The sequence below is a fragment of the Lynx canadensis genome, chromosome A1 (genome assembly GCF_007474595.2).
Source record: "Lynx canadensis isolate LIC74 chromosome A1, mLynCan4.pri.v2, whole genome shotgun sequence".
Classification (NCBI taxonomy): Eukaryota; Metazoa; Chordata; class Mammalia; order Carnivora; family Felidae; genus Lynx; species Lynx canadensis.
In genome coordinates this window covers 205,114,558-205,131,693 of record NC_044303.2, presented here as the reverse complement: position 1 = coordinate 205,131,693, position 17,136 = coordinate 205,114,558, and positions in this window count along the sequence as shown.

Sequence of the window (17,136 nt, the reverse complement as noted above, 5' to 3'; positions counted from 1 at the left end):
TAAATAGCCTTGATAACTTTTCTTCCCTCTAACCGGCACTGCCCACTCAACAGTCAGAGTGTTGACATCTCTTGCACCTGTCAGGATAGCTGTATGTTGTGACAAGAAGGAGGCAGGTCTTTTATACATGTGTTCAACAAATACTTAATTGAGCATGTATTGTGTGCCAGATGCTGTTTAGAGCCCTAGATTTTTAGTGTAGTCTGTGATTTCTCTATTGGTTTTCTTAATGGTATCTTTCGATAACCCAGAAAATTTTAAGTCTGATGATGTCGAACTAACCAAATTTTTTCTTTTCTATGGTTTGTGCTTTTTGTATCTAGTCCAAAAAGCTTGCCCTGCTTCAGCGTCATGGATTTATTATCCTGTGTATGCTTCCGGAAACTTTTTGGTCCTAGGTTTTAAGTCAATGATCCATCTCAAATTCATTTTTGTGTATGGTATAGGATAAAAGTCAAGGTTCAACTTTTATTTACACAGACATCTAGTTGATTCAGCACCATTTGTTAAAAAAAAGACTTCCTTCTCCCCATTAAGTTGGCTTGGTGCCTTGGTGGAAAAACAACTGACCATGTATGTGTAGGTCAATTTCTGGACTCTTTATTGTGATCTATTGGTCTATCCTTACACACCATCTTGATTACTGTAGCTCTTATGAATATAGTTTAAATAAGTCAAACACAATTACTACCCTTAATGGGCTTACAATCTGATGAGATGAACAGTCTGATGTAGAAGTCATTAATAGTACAAAAAGATGGAGAAAATCACAGTACTAGCCACAGATGTTGGAAGTACAAACGAGAACTCCACCAGGTTTAAGGTGGGCGGATGGGGGGAAGATTCCTGAAAGAGGTAATACTTAAAGTGATCCTTAAAGGGTAAGGAGGAGTTTGCAGAAGGTAGGAGCAGGCCTGATACCCTCAAGGAAGAGCGAGAAGACCAGTGTGGCTGGAGTGGAGTAGGTGAAAGGGAGACTGGAGATGATGCCGGAGGGAGGACCACCTTGGACAGAGCTTTGAAGGCCATTTTAAGGGTCTTGGCTTTTATTCTGAGGAAGAAGGGAAGCCACCAAAAGGGTTGGAATGGAGAAGTGATTGGACATCCTTTATTTATTTACTTGTAAGTTGATTTATTTTGAGAAAGAGAGAGAGAGCATGTGCATGCCAGTGAGGAGCAAGGTGGAGAGAGAGGGAGAGAGAATCCCAAGCAGGCTCTGAGCTGTCAGCACAGAGCCCAACGTGGGGCGGCTCAATCTCACGAACCATGAGATCATGACTTGAGCTGAGATCAAGAGCCAGACGTTTAACTGACTGAGCCACCCAGGCGTCCCTGATCTGACATCTTTTAGAAGCATCTTCCCAGATGTTGTGTTCAAGACAGACCATGTTGGGGGTTGGCAGGGGGCAGGTAAAGACAGAAGCTCTGAAACCAGCTGTAAAGACCACAACTGTAATCAAATTAAACCCGGCTGTGGCTTGGACTCTGGTAATAATGGGACGACTGTGATTTGGGTAATAATGGGATAAAATGATCCCGTTCTGAATATATTTTGAAGGTAGAGCCAAGAAGATTTGCTGACAAATTGAACACAAGACATAAGGTAAAAAGAAGAATCAAGGGTTTTGGCTTCAGCTATAAAGATGTGTTGCAATTTACCAAGATGTGAAAGAAGCACATTTGGAGAAGAAAATCAGAAGCTTGATTTTTCTACTTTAGAGTAAATATGAGCGATTGCTACCCAAAGTACAAGCAATTTCCTCTACAGAGGAAGTAGTTGGAGGATGCAGTAGAGACAGTCATCTTGTGAGTCAAGCCCCATGTGAGCAGCACTGTTCTAGGTGATGGGGAATGGGAGAGGGTGGACGTGATGCCCTGCACATGGACCCTGCTCTCAAGGAGAGTTTGTGGGAAGGCTTGACTCCCACGAGATGGAAAAATCATGAAGTCAAGGACCAGATTATGAGATACAGGTCTCAAGTGCTCCAGGATAGTAGTGGGGCCGTATGAAGTAGTCAAGAATGCTTCTAGAAGGAAATAAGAAAGGAACCATCTTCATAGGATGGGAAAGACTTAGAGGAAAAAGGGCATAATTGTGGGAATAATCACGAGCCGCTCAGGACACAGATGTTCTTGGCCTGGCTGGAAGAATTGTTGGAAGGATTTTTTTAATCGGTTAAAAAATTGGTTTTTGGCACATAGTAGGCATTTGATAAAGATCAGCCAATACCACTTATTATATTGGGAGAAGAGATGGAGATAACTACTGTGTCCTGAGTCCACCCCCACCACCATATCAACACCTGCACCTGCTCCTTTAATGCTTTTTGCCCTATCTCTTTCCTGGCTCGTCTTCTATTACTTCTATTGGAAAATACTCAAACTGGGTTTTCTAAATTGTTTGTGAGGGGGAAGGAGTTGGACTAAAATATATTCAGCAGCATCATGTAGGCTTATGGGTTTTTAATAATCTCATTCAGGTGAATGTTACAAAGGTCCAGAAGGGGGCAATGTGACACTTGGACTTCAGGAGGGCTTTTTTCCTATGTTAAAATCAAGAATCTCAGGACAGGGAAGGATTCTGTAGACATCATGGGGTCCATCACTCTCACTTGCCAGTAGAGAAACTGAAGCCCAGAGAGGGGAAGGGACTTGCTTAAGGTCACACAGGCATTTAGTGGGAAGGTCTAGACCCTAATCTCTTTCTAACCCTAAGTCTTTTTCTTTATAGCTTGTATACAGCTGTGAAGCAAAACAAATTTTATCAAGTTAAATACAAACAAAACTTCAAACCAATGAAATTTAGATTAACAATATTACTTGAAAAGTATAGATGGTATTATTTTGTTGAAATTAATTTGTTACTCATAAGTAAATTAAGTAAATGTGGTACTTTTAAAAACAGCAACATAGTTATTCATATAACCTTAGTTTCTTTCATATGACCAGTCCTCAATAAATATTTGTCAATTTTCTGTGTATGAAAGTATAAATAATTTGGAATATTTTGGGATATCAGAAAACCAGTATCTGACGTCTGCAGTTCTTATTCTCTCCTTGACCCAGGTACTTTCTATCTATAGATATGTACATTTCTAATTTTTAAAGTAATTATACATGTTCTAAAACATTCAAACAAGACAGAAACCTAGGAAGTAAGAAATGAAACAAGTTCATTTTGTAAACATTATAAACATTATATAACATTAGGTTGTGTAAACATTAAGTTGCTTTAGCAAAGGTCAAAACAACGGAGACTTAAAGAAGGTAGAATCTTAATTCTCTCACAACCAAATCTACTAGTAAGCAATCCAGGGCTGATATGGTGGCTGTGTAGTGTTGCGGGCCCAGGTTCCTCCTGTCTTGTGGCTCTGCCATTCCCAATTCATGGCTTCCATCTTGGTCTAAGATGGCTATTTCCATTTACACTGTCATATCCATATTCCAACCTACAAGAAGAAGGGAAAAATGAAGAGGAGAATGACATGTTTCTTTCCTTTTAAAGGCACAACCTGGGGGCGCTTGAGTGGCTCAGTCAGTTAAATGTTCAACTCTTGATTATGGTCGTGAGTGTTGGGCTCCATGCCAGGCCTGCTTGGGATTCTCTCCCTCCCTCGCTCTCAGCCCTTCCCCTGCTTGCACTCTCTCAATAAATAGAGACAAAAGAAAGAAAGAAAGTGAGAGAGAGAGAGAAAAAGAAAGATGATAGATAGATAGATAGAAACTTAAAGGCACAACCTGGTATTGCATTTATCACTTTTGCTCACAGCTCATGATCAGAACTCAGACACGTGGCCAAGCCAAACTAGAAGGGAGACTGGGAAATATATCAGTTGGATAGCAGTGTTCCCAGACAAAACTTTGTCATAGAATAGTGTTTTTCAAAGCTGGCTATGCAATAGAATCACCTGAGAAACTTAAAAACACACAAAAAACCATGCCCTCTCTCAAGATCAATGAAGTCTGCATCTTTGGGAGCAGGGCTTGGGATTACCCATTTAAAAAAAGCTCTATGGTGACTTTGATGTGGGTCAGAGCTAAGAATCAGTGCCATAACAAAGAACCAATAGAGATGGGACAACTCACAGCCTCTACCATACCCTCCCTTCATTACTCTGCCCCTTCGGGTTGTCATCCACTAGTTCAGTCCAGATCTTTTACTGTGAATATGCAAATACTTTTTCTGTGGACACATACATACATACATACATACATACATATGTGCATGTCTAAACACCCAACAGTGACTTTAGAATTTCTATATGTATGGGTCTTAGGGTAGTAATATTACTGGAAAAGATGTGAGCCTCTGTGTTAGTCAGCATGGCACTTTATATTAATTTAAGAAAATATGAATATCAAAGAATGGAGACATCTGATGGAGAATTTTGGGTGTTGGATGAGCTAACGCCTACCTGAGCCACCTTTTGGGTCAGTCTCCACAAGCATCATGTACTAAATCTTTTATCTTTTGCCAGCGGTTTGGAATGCCATGTCAATTACATAGGAAATTTCCATGTCTATGAGATTTTTGATTTTTTAATTCTCTATTCTGTTAGTGCAGATTGCTATTGTACACCATCCCAGGTCTTTTTTTTTTTTTTAAGTTTTTAAAGTGTATTTATTTTGAGAGAGAGAGAGCAGGATTCCAGAAGAGGCAGATAGAGGTGGAGAGAGAGAATTCCAAGCAGGCTCCATGCTCTCAGTGCAGAGCCCAACACGGGGCTCAAACTCTCAAACCGTGAGATCATGACCTGAGCCAAAATCAAAAATCTAACACTTAACCGACTGAGCCACCCAAGCACCCCCGGTTCACTTTTTTATATTCAATAACTTCTCTCCTGTTTACTGTCATCACTACCCCTCATTTACTTCCACTACTGGGTATATTTATGAATATTTAAGAATTTATTTATTTATTAAATATTTAAGAATTTATTTAAGAATTCCTGGTTTTGGATTCTATCTCCCTCTCTCTCTCTGACACTCCCCCGTTCATGCTCTGTCTCTCCCTGTCTCAAAAATAAATAAACATTAAAAAAAAAAAAAGGGGGCGCCTGGGTGGCTCAGTCAGTTAAGCATCCGACTTCAGCTCAGGTCATGATCTCGCGGTCCGTGAGTTTGAGCCCCGCGTTGGGCTCTGTGCTGACAGCTCAGAGCCTGGAGCCTGTTTCAGATTCTGTCTCCCTCTCTCTCTGACCCTCCCCCGTTCATGCTCTCTCTCTCCCTGTCTCAAAAATAAATAAACATTAAAAAAAAAAAAGAATTCTTGGATTTGTTGTTTACACTGTGTGAAGGGATCACTTATGAGGTATGGGAGGCTTGTGATAAAGGTTTCAAATCCACCTGAACTTTTTACATGGTAAAAGTAAGAGCTTTTCTTCTGGAACACTATTCTCTCCCTCCCTGACCATAGCCCTTCAGCCTCCTGTCATGACAGACCTTCTTGAGTTCTGCTCAGATAGAGAAGAACAATGTTTTCCTATCACCTCCTAAGGCCATCCTTCAAATGTTATTCCCTGCTTCTCAGTGAACATACTACATCAGAGTTGAAGGAAGTTCTAAGGCAGAAAAGAGCAATGTCTGCTTTGACTTGCAAATATTTTTAGACCCCTAAAAATAAATGATAAGCTGCAAATAGGCATGAATGTTCGCACACTGTTTCCTAAATTCATTATTTCTGAGGAAACGAAGACTACATTTTGTTTTTCTGGTGTGATTCAATCCATGATTCCATTCTGTACCTTAATGCTATGCTTTACTCAACCCTGCGCCTTAATGTCCTTCCTTATTTCTTTAGAGGCTGGCATATTCCCTCAGAGGAGATGGGAAGATTTGTGTTTTGGAAATGAATTATGTATGAGATTGAAGTCTTTATGGGGAAGGCCCTGGGTTTCTGCTATGTCCTGATTGGAGCATGACAATGTTCTCTTCCCTATGTGTTTGAAATTCCTGGTTCCACATGTTATAAGGTTTACTTACACAGCCTCCACTCTTATGGAGTTAATAATCAGGACATCAAAGGCAACTTTCTTTCTCTCTCTCTCTCTTTTTACTTAAATGCATATTTCCATTTTTTTATCATTTTATTTTTTTCATCACAATAAGTGTACTCTTTAATCCTTTCCCTATTTCCCTCATCCACCCCACTCCTCCCCCTGGTTACCATGAGTTTGTTCTCTATAGATAACAATCTATTTCTTGGGTTTTTTTCCTCTCTTTTTTTCCCCTTTGTTTTATTTCTTAAATTCTACATATGAGTGAAATTATATGGCATTTGTCTTTCTCTGACTTATTTCACTTAGCATTATACTCTCTAACTCTATCCATTTCATTGAAAATGGCAAGATTTCATTCTTTTTTATGGCTGGAGTAATATTCCATTGTATTTATATACCATATCTTCTTCCTTATCCATTCATCTATTGATGGACACTTGGGCTGCTGCCGTAATTTGGCTGTTGTAAATAATGCTGCAACAAACATACAGGTGCGTGTATCCCTTTGAATTAGTGTTTTTGTGTTTTGGGGGTAAATGCCCAGTAGTGTGATTCCTGGATTGTAGGGTAATTCTATTTTTAACTCTCTGAGGAAACTCCATACTGTTTTCTACACTGGCTGCCCCGCTCTACATTCCCACCAACAGTGCACAAGGGTTCCTTTTTCCCCACGATCTCGCCAACATTCGTTGTTTCTTGTGCTTTTGATTTTAGCCATCCTGACAGATGTGAGGTGACATCTCATTGTACTTGTGGTTTGTGGTTCCCTGATGGGCGATGCTGAGCACCTTGTGATGTGTCTGTTTGCACAATTAGCTTTTTTAACTTTCCTAGGGCTTCGTTTTGTTTTTTGTTTTTGCTTCAATGTATGAAAAGAGAATGACAACCCCCCACATCGTAGGACCCACATCGTAGGACTGTCGTGTTATGCATCCATCCATCCGTTTGGCACTGTCACCTGTTGTAAAATACCTAACGTTTTAAAACTACGAATGTATTTTTGACCTAGTGGATTGTAGCAATCTTCTTCTGAAGCGCATTATAGAAAAGTTTAAACAGATGCAAAAACGGTGCAAAGCATGTGGTAAGTCTCTGGGTGCTCGTCATGCAGCTTTGAAAGTGATCAATTCATGACCCGTCTTGTTTCATTTAAATTGCCATCATTCCCTTCACTCCTGATTATTTTGAAGGAAATTCCAGGCGTATCATTTCACCTAACAACGCTTTTTCCCAGAACTTTGATTTTTTTTAATTGACTTATAGCTGACACACAATGTTACGTTAGTTTCAGGTGTAGCATATAGGGATTCAACAAGTCTACACCTTATGTTATGTTCACCACAGATGTCGCTACCACCTGTCACCACACATTTTTACAACACTATTGGCTATATCCCCTATGCTGTACCTTTTATCCCTGTGACATATTTGTTCTATAACTGGACACCGTATCTCCCACTGCCTTTCACCCATTTTGCCCATCCCTCTCACCACCTCGGTCTGGCAACCATCCATTTGTTCTCTGTATTTATGGATCTGTTTCTGCTTTTTGCTTGTCTACTTGTTTTGTTTTGTTAGATTCCCTATGTAAGTGAAATTATAAGGTATCTGTCTTTCTCTGTCAGACTGATTTCACTTCACATTCTACACTCTAGGTCCATCCATGTTGTTGCAAATGGTAAGATCTCATTCGTTTTTATGGCTTAGTAATTTTTATGGCTTATTGCTTGTATATATGTACCACATCTTCTTTATCCATTCATCTATCAATGGACGCTTGGATTGCTTCCAATCTTGGCTAACATAAATAATGCTGCAATAAACATTGGGGGCGCATATATCCTTTTGAATCGATGTTTTTGTTCTCCTTAAGTAAATACCCAATAGTAGAATCACTGGGTCATATGGTATTTCTGTTTTTGTAGGAACTCCATACTGTCTTCCACGGTGGCTGCACCAATTTACACTCCTACCCATAGTGTGTGAGAGTTCCTGTTTCTCCACATCCTCGCCAACACTTATTATTTTTGTCCTTTTGATTGTAGCCATTCTGACAGGTGTAAGGTGATACCTCATTGTGGTTTTCATTTGCATTTCCCTGATGATTAACAATGTTGGGCATCTTTTCATATGTCTGCTTTCCAGCTGTATGTCTTCTTTGGAAAAATGTCTGTTTAGGTCCTCTGCCCATTTTTTAAAAATTTTTTGAATGTGTATTTATTTCTGAGACAGGGACAGAGCATGAGCGGTGAGGGGCAGAGAGAGAGAGGGAGACACAGAATCTGAAGCAGGCTCCAGGCTCTGAGCTGTCAGCACAGAGCCTGATGCAGGGCTCGAGCTCACAAACCGTGAGATCATGACCTGAGCCGAAGTTGGTCGCTCAACCTACTGAGCCACCCAGGAGCCCCGATTCTCTGCCCATTTTTAATGAGATTATTCGTGTTTTTATTGGTGTTGAATTGTATAAGTTCTTTATATATTTTGGATCTTAAACCCTTATCATTTATATCATTTGTGAGTACTTTCTCCCATTCAGTAGGTTGACTTTTTGTTTTGTTGGTGGTTTCCTATGCTGTGCAAAAGCTTTTTCTTTTGGTGTAGTCCCAACAGTTTATTTCTGCTTTTGTTTCCCTTGCCTCAGGAGTCATATTTATTTTTTTTTTTTAATTTTTTTTTTCAACGTTTATTTATTTTTGGGACAGAGAGAGACAGAGCATGAACGGGGGAGGGGCAGAGAGAGAGGGAGACACAGAATCGGAAACAGGCTCCAGGCTCCGAGCCATCAGCCCAGAGCCTGACGCGGGGCTCGAACTCACGGACCGCGAGATCGTGACCTGGCTGAAGTCGGACGCTTAACCGACTGTGCCACCCAGGCGCCCCTCAGGAGTCATATTTAGAAAAATGTCGCTAAGGCCAATGTCAAAGAAATTACTCCTTATATTTTCTTCTAGGAGTTTTATGGTTTCCGGTCTCACATTTAGGCCTTTAATCCATTTTGAGTTTATTTCTGTGCAAGGTCTAAGAAAGTGGTCCAACTTCTCATCTAACAATTATTTTTAAAGATTTATGTTTGAGCCCACTTAAAACTTTAAACCTTTTTTTAAACAAATTTTTTTAATGTTTCTTTATTTTTGAGAGAGACAGAGACAGAATGCGAGTGGGTTAGGGGCAGAGAGAGAGGGAGACACAGAATCCGAAGCAGGCTCCAGGCTCTGAGCTGTCAGCACAGAGCCTGATTGTGGGGCTTGAACTCACAAGCTGTGAGATCATGCCTGAGCCAAAGTCGGTCGCTCAACCGACTGAGCCACCCAGGCGCCCCTAAACCTTTTAAACATTTTAAACTGCATTTATAATTTATTTCATTTCCTTTTAAATAAAGCATTTTATATGATTAACAAAAAACTTCCAAAATACTAATAATTTTTTTAGTATAGATGACTTAAACATCTAAACAGGGTAAACCTTATGTTTTCTTAAATACAGTCCAATGCTATTTTTTTTTTTCAACGTTTATTTATTTTTGGGACAGAGAGAGACAGAGCATGAACGGGGGAGGGGCAGAGAGAGAGGGAGACACAGCATCGGAAACAGGCTCCAGGCTCTGAGCCATCAGCCCAGAGCCTGACGCGGGGCTTGAACTCACGGACCGCGAGATCGTGACCTGGCTGAAGTCGGACGCTTAACCGACTGCGCCACCCAGGCGCCCCAGTCCAATGCTATTTATAAACAATAAAATTCCAACTCAAAACCACAAATCTAAACCAATTATTCAATTCTTCATTGAAAATTAGCATCACAAAACTTTTTTTACTTTATTCTGCTAAATTTGCTTCACAAGTACATAAAATACCAGTTTTATACATCATCAAAACGAAAGTACTAATACCATGGGATTGAGTCTCTTAAACATTTCCGGTTTTAATGATAAATCTTCCCAGAGGTAAAAGATACTTGATCACTGAGGAACTACTATGTCATTCTAGATGTCACAGAGACAGGCATTTCCCAAGCCAGTCTGCTATGTGGATTAAACTCAACAAATTTGTTTTCTGTTTTGTTCCATACTGAATAGTTTTACTAATCTTCTTGGGACCCAAATTCCTACAGATATTTTAACCGACAGTTGAGCATTTTATAGCTTTGTCTAACTCTGAGGTCAGAGTTATAAGAAAAATGCCCATGACAAAAAGATATTCTGGGAGAACAAATTACATGGCTAAATAAACTTCGAGGACATTGCATTAAACAAACAAATAAATAAAAGACTGATTGTGTGTGTGTGTGTGTGTGTGTGTGTGTGTGTGTGTTAAATATTACAAGACTGTAAGGTACTAATGCAGATATCTGTGCCACTCCCAGGTGACCTTGACTGTGGACCTATGGATGACCCTCCCCTTTTCTTCTGGTGATGTCCCTAGAAAACCTAGAGCAGGCTGCAAATTGGCAACCTGAATGCCAAATTTGGCCTGATGGTTCAGTTTCACTTGGCCACACAGTATTTTAAAAATATTTAATCCACACACACACACACACACACACACACACAAACTCACACACTTAATCTACCATTTAAAAATTGAGAGAGTTCACCAAAGATTTCTTGATTTCCAGCTGCTTTTAACAAAAGACCAAGCTGGGGGCGCCTGGGTGGCGCAGTCGGTTAAGCGTCCGACTTCAGCCAGGTCACGATCTCGCAGTCCGGGAGTTCGAGCCCCGCGTCAGGCTCTGGGCTGATGGCTCAGAGCCTGGAGCCTGTTTTCGATTCTGTGTCTCCCTCTCTCTCTGCCCCTCCCCCATTCATGCTCTGTCTCTCTCTGTCCCAAAATAAATAAACGTTGAAAAAAAAAATTAAAAAAAAAAAAACAAAACAAAACAAACAAAAAAACAAACAAACAAAAAAAACAAAAGACCAAGCAAAAGTAAGCCTGCATTCTAGCATGGCCTCTCTGGCTTAAACTGAGTATGGACTTCCTTGTCATGCCGAGATGGGCACTGTGGAAGGCATGGGCCTTGCACTAAGCCCCATAGAACACCTGCATGGCCCTCTAGGTGTTTGAGTCTGTGACCTTGGTGGCTGAGGTTGACCTTGATGGCTGAGGGAACCTCAAGTGTGGTAGAATTCTGTGGGAGAAGAGCTGATGTCATAAGCTCGTCAGACTGGGTGGATTGGCCATGGACGGTGGGTGTCCGTGGAATGGAGGAGACCTGGGCTGAGTGGCTGGCAAAGTAGCCTGGGATGTCAAGCAGGGCAAGGGGTAGTATTAAGAACAGCTCTGCTATTCATCAGTAGGGCACACCCAGTTCATACTGATTTTCCATTTGCTTCAAAATTTCCCAACTGCTCCCCATGGAGATCTTGACATGTGTGTTGAGAAATAAAGAGCTAAGAGCAAAAGCTAAGACAGTGCAGATGATTTTTAAGTTGTAAAATATATTTTTTAAATGAAGCCTATTTTGGGCGCCTGAGTGGCTCAGTCAGTTGAGCCTCCGACTTCGGCTCAGTTCATGGTCTCACAGTTCCTGGGTTCGAACCACACATCTGGCTCTGTGCTGACAGCTCAGAGCCTGGAGCCTGCTTCAGAGTCTGTATCCCCCTCTCTCCTGCCCCTCACTGCTCATGCTCTATCAAAAATAAATAAACATTAAGAATAATAATAATAAGTGAAGCAAACTATTTGCTAAAGGTTCTCCCAGAAATGCACCGTGCCTGAGAAGGATTACGTGGGATTCAGCTCTCAGTGCAGCCAGCTGCCACACAGAAAACCCAGCTTTTCTTCTAAGCAAACCAGTGCCTGCCCTTGCCAGCCAGGGGAAAAGGTCCTCAGAAAGCCTTGCCTAGTTTTGTAATTTAAACTCAGACAAAGAGAACAAAGGCCAGATGGTTTTCTTTGATTTACTCTTCTCAGTGGGTTGCAAGTCAAGAGCATGAATTACTAAGTAAGTTCAGTTTTCTTTAATCTTAATGCATTGCTATGCAACAGCAGTAAGCTAATAATTAAGGACCGATCTGCCTCCTCCGGAAGCTTTGAGCTACAGTGATGTGACTTCATGTTTTTGGCTGATTGGGTTTCTAAGCTTTCATAAACATTGGTCGAAATCAAATGGGCAAAAGGGAAAACCCTTAGCAAATGCATCTGAGAAAAGGAAGATTTCATCCACAACTAGATATGTCATCATTTCCATCATTTGCATATTTTTGGCATGATGTAACTTGACATTTTGGGCCACTACTAGAAAGTAATGTAAATGTAATCTATTTGTAGCAAGCCCACGACCTGCAGTCAGGATTTCTGCTTCCAAACATCTAAGAAAAGTCTTTAGGGGAAAAAAAAAAACATTCTGCAAAATAAAAACGAGTATTCATTATACACATATCCAAGTGGGATTTATCTTTCCGTTAGATTTTTTCTTCTACTTTTTTATTGTATTGGAATATCTGGGAATCTGGAGCTTTCCCTCATTCATTACTATTTTTGAAATTTGTTGGCAATTCGAGTATAATAGGAGTCATATGTCTTACTTTACTGGGGACATGATAGTGTGACTCTGGGAACTCTAATAATTAGATGTTGGACTTTCTTAAAAAATTTTTTTTAATATTTATTTATTTTTGAGAGAGACACAGACAGGATGCGAGTGGGTTAGGGGCAGAGAGAGAGGGAGACACAGAATCTGAAGCAGGCTCCAGGCTCCGAGCTGTCAGCACAGAGCCCGACGTGGGGCTTGAAATCACGAGCTGTGAGATCATGACCTGAGCCGAAGTTGGTCACTCAACGGACTGAGCCACCCAGGCGCCCCAGATGTTGGACTTTCTAAATGGATTGCCAAATTTTCTTTTTTCTCTATTGTTCATCTCTTCTAGATTTTTTTTTTTTTTTTTTTTACAAATCTTCAATTGAAATATTTAATTTCCCTTTCCAAAAGAGTTTTCTTGTTCTCTGAGGGCTTGTGCTTGTCTGTTTTAGCATTTTGTCCTGGTTTTATGGATGCAATGTCTTATCTTTGGTCTCCTCCTTCCTGCATTGCTGTTCCCTTCCAGCTCCTTTTGGTTGTTGTCGTTTTAGTTGGGCATGGTTTCTTTCTTTCATTTCGGAGCCTTTCTTCAGGTGCCTGGTCCTTCTTTGCTGAACATGCATTGTAAGCAGAAGGCCCTAAAATCTGACTGGAAGCTCCCTGCCTGCCAGGGAACCTGGCATCTGGGGGACTGCATGGCAGGTGATCAGGCGGCTTTTGTGTTGAAGAATTTGCGTATATTGGTTTCAGGAGGTCTTTTCTCTTGAGCTGTTTGGTTTATCCAAAAGAGGAATCCAGGGCACCTGGCTGGCTCAGTCAGTAGTACAGTGACTCTTGATCTCAGAGTTGTCAATTTGAGTCCCTCGATGGGGGTAGAGTTTACTTAATCAGCAAACAAACAACAAGGGGGGGTGGTGAGAGGAATCCCCTACCTGGAAGATTATATGCTTGTTTCCCTCCATTCTGGGAGCTCAGAGTGCAGGGGTGCAGAGAGAAGAAGGGGCCGGTGTATCCCACAAAGCAGAGTCTGACTGAACCCTCTGTCCTGCCTGGGCCTTGCATTCCTGAGCTGGGCTGGGGGTAGGAGGAGAAAGTAACAATCTGGCTTTGAAAAGGGAAAGGGCTGGGGCTCTAATTGCACCACATTTCAAACAATCCCCATCATGTTTTTGTCTGCTTCATGCCCCCAAACGTGGAGGCACTTGGTCTATCCTGGTCTGAAATCTTCTGAGCATTCAGAAAGGTGACTCTCAAATCTCACTGGCATGCCAACGAGATGGAGGTTGTGGGTTTTGTCACTGTCTTTGCCAAATCACTCCCGGCTCCTCAGTTTGCTTTCCTACCCCGCAAAAACACGTTGACATCTCACATTGGCTGCTCTCCTCTCTCTTACTCTCTTTGTCCTTGTGAGTTTATACCCTTTTCCCTCCTATTCCTATTGTGGGTGTTTGGAAGGAAATAGAAATACATGGAAGTGTAAAATTTCCTGTATTTAACCAGAATTCCTAATTATGTTTTGATTTTAAAAGCAATCCATTAGATATTAAGAGAATTAGGTATAATGATTTCCCTGCACAACCAAAAGAAAGCAAACCTATTGTGTAAGATGGCACAATATCTTTTTTAAATGTGATGGCACATCACATTTTTTAAACTGTTTCCTTTTTTAAGTGTAAATACATGCACATGGAAAAAATGTAAATCATATAAAAGAGTAAATAGTGAAAAGTACACCTTTCTCTCCCTCCAGCTGTCCATCCAGTTCTTTTCCCCAGATGCAGTACTTCCTGCCAGTTCCTTAGATATTGTCTCCTCTCTTACATTCTTTTTATTTTTTTTAATTTGTTTAATGTTTATTTATTTTTGAGAGACAGGGAGAGACAGAGCATGAGCAGGTGAGGGGTAGAGACAGAGGGGAAGACACAGAACCTGAAGCAGGCTCCGGGCTCCGAGCTGTCAGCACAGAGCCCGACATGAGGCTTGAACCCACGAGCTGTGAGATCATGGCCTGAGCCAAAGCCAGACGCTTAACCGCCTGAGCCACCCAGGCACCCCGCTTACATTCTTGCTATCCCATTTACATACACTTTTCTGTCTTCTTAACAGGACATTTTGCAGATTGCAACACATTCTTTTTCACAAGTGCATAGCAATCCATTATATACGTATTATCATTGATTTAACCTGTTCCCTATTGATGGCCACATAAACAATTTCCAGCTTTTGCCGCAAAACAACCCGGTAGTGAGTATCAGTCTCTCAATCCTCATATTAGAAATAGGCATATTTTTGTGCAGCGTGCATAAGATAAACTCCAGAAGGGGACTCCCTGAAGTGAAGGGTCTGTGCATGTGTGCTTTCAGAGCTAGAGCCCAATCGCCCTCCAGGCATGTGGACTCACAGTAGTAATGAATGTAATGGATGAGAGTCCCTGTGTCCCCAAACCCTATCTTGCCGGGACATTACCAAAAATGTTTTTATAGTTTCCAAATTTCTTTGTAAAAAAATCTAATTTCCGTGTAGTTTCATGTGTATTTCTCGGTTGTAAGTGAGGTTGAGCATCTTCTATATTTTAGAGCCATTTGTATTTTCTATGCAGTGTCTGCTCATGTTCTTTATCATTTTCTTTGGGGATATCGGCATTTTTCTGATCAATTTGTAAAATTTCTTTATCTAAAAATTAGGCCTTTGTCTGTCATACTTGCTGGAAAGCTTTTCCTACCAGTTTATCATTTAATTTGCCTTATTGGTTTATGTTACCTTTTGGCAAACAGAAAGTAAGCATTTGATGTAGTCAAATTTAATGTTTTCTTTTCTGACCATCTCCGAGATCATAAAAAAATTTTTTTTCTAGTCTTTTATGGTTTCATTTTTTTACATTTACTCAGGTGGTCTGTTTGGAATTTATTTTGGAGTAGGATGAGTTAGAGGTTCAATTTTTTCCAGTCAGCTTGCAACTTGTTTCAACAGGTTGCAATTCATCCTCAATACAAACCCATGGCCACATTTTTAAAATTGCAAAATTTCTTTATCTGATATAAACAGAAGACTAACTGTCTCCCTCGCCATTGTGGAAAGACAATTGGTCTTAAGGTCATTGCGCAAGAAATTTAATTTGCAGGTAGAGTGTGTGTTATGCAAGATAACGCCTGACACCTGACAACTGAGTCTGACCTTCTTTTGTCGAATTAGGAAGAGAAAGAGGAGCAATTCCTGGGGGCACCTGAAACTAATCAGGGTAGCAAGCCCAAAAGCCAATTGTAAATCCCAGGCCTGAATGGGGTTCAAGATACGGAGCCCAAATCAGGAGACGGGAGAACCAGCAGAGATGGCCGAGCTTGGGGAGTCAGAGAGTAGGTTCCAGGAGGCCTGGGTGGCGTGGGTGCCTGGGGAGAGCTGATCCTTTGGAAGGGGCAAGGAGGAGGAAGATTTTGCATTTCTAAGCAGCCCTATGGTAATTCTCCGTGGGATGTCGGACTTCCCATTAAACTCTCACCTACACCAAGTTGGGCCCAGAATCCTAACAGCTGGGAGAGGTTAGCTCTGGCCTCGGAAGTATGGACTGAAATAAGCTTTCTGAATAATTCAAGTAAATCTTGGGATAGCGTTATTATTTTATAAATAAAAATCTTTACCTCTACTAAATCATATCCAAATGTAATGGTTGATAAATTGGTAAATTAATGCATTCCCTCTTCGTCTACATTTATCAGATACGTGCCAGGCAATGTGCTGAGCTCTGGGAAATAGAATAAGGTGCAGGTCCTTTCCCTCCAGGTGTGTATCTAGTTGGGGTACGAGGAGGTCAGCAGCAGAGACTGCACAGCGGTGAGGTGCTCTGGAGTTGCATGAAAGGCCCAGGAAGGACACCAAGCCAAGTTCTTCATAGAGTTTCCTGGAATAGGAGGTGATCAAGCACTGCTTCCTGTCTAAAATCCCTACTCTCTTTATGTAGGTAAAGCTAGAGTTATAATTTCAGAATTATAATTCATGTTACTCCACTTGTCATCTGTGTGGTAACTTTCTGCCAGGGATCGGGGGAGATCTAGTGCCACTCCATCTGCATTGAGATTCTTAGTCTGAGCATGGATTTCAGGGGGTCTGTTAACCCCTTAAAATTGGATGCAAATTATACGTGCGTGCTGTTTATTTCTGGGGATAGGATCATAGATTCCATGAGAATCTCAAAGGAGAGTGTGATCCCAGAAAGCTTAAGAACCAGTGACTAGGGGCACCTGGGTGGCTCAGTCGGTTAAGTGTCTGGCTGGTGATTTCAACTCAGGTCGTGATTTCAGGGTCATGGGATTGAGCACTATGTTGGGTTCCATGCTGAGTGTGGAATCTGTTTTGGATTCTCTCTCTTTCACCCTCTGTCCCTCTCCCCTGCTTGTGCTCTCATTCTCTCTCTCTCTCTCTGAAAAAAAAAAAAAAGAACGAGTGGCTAGATTTTCTTAAACCTAATTAAGGATCTCTTGTCTTAACATTTTAAAAACATTGTAATCAGACCCTAATCTAGAGATGTGTGTGGTTCCTAACACCTAGCCCCTTTTAAACCTCTATCCCTTATCCTTTTTCCAGCTTCCTCTCTCCCTGTGCAAAAAGAGGAACAGAGCTGGGTGGCACT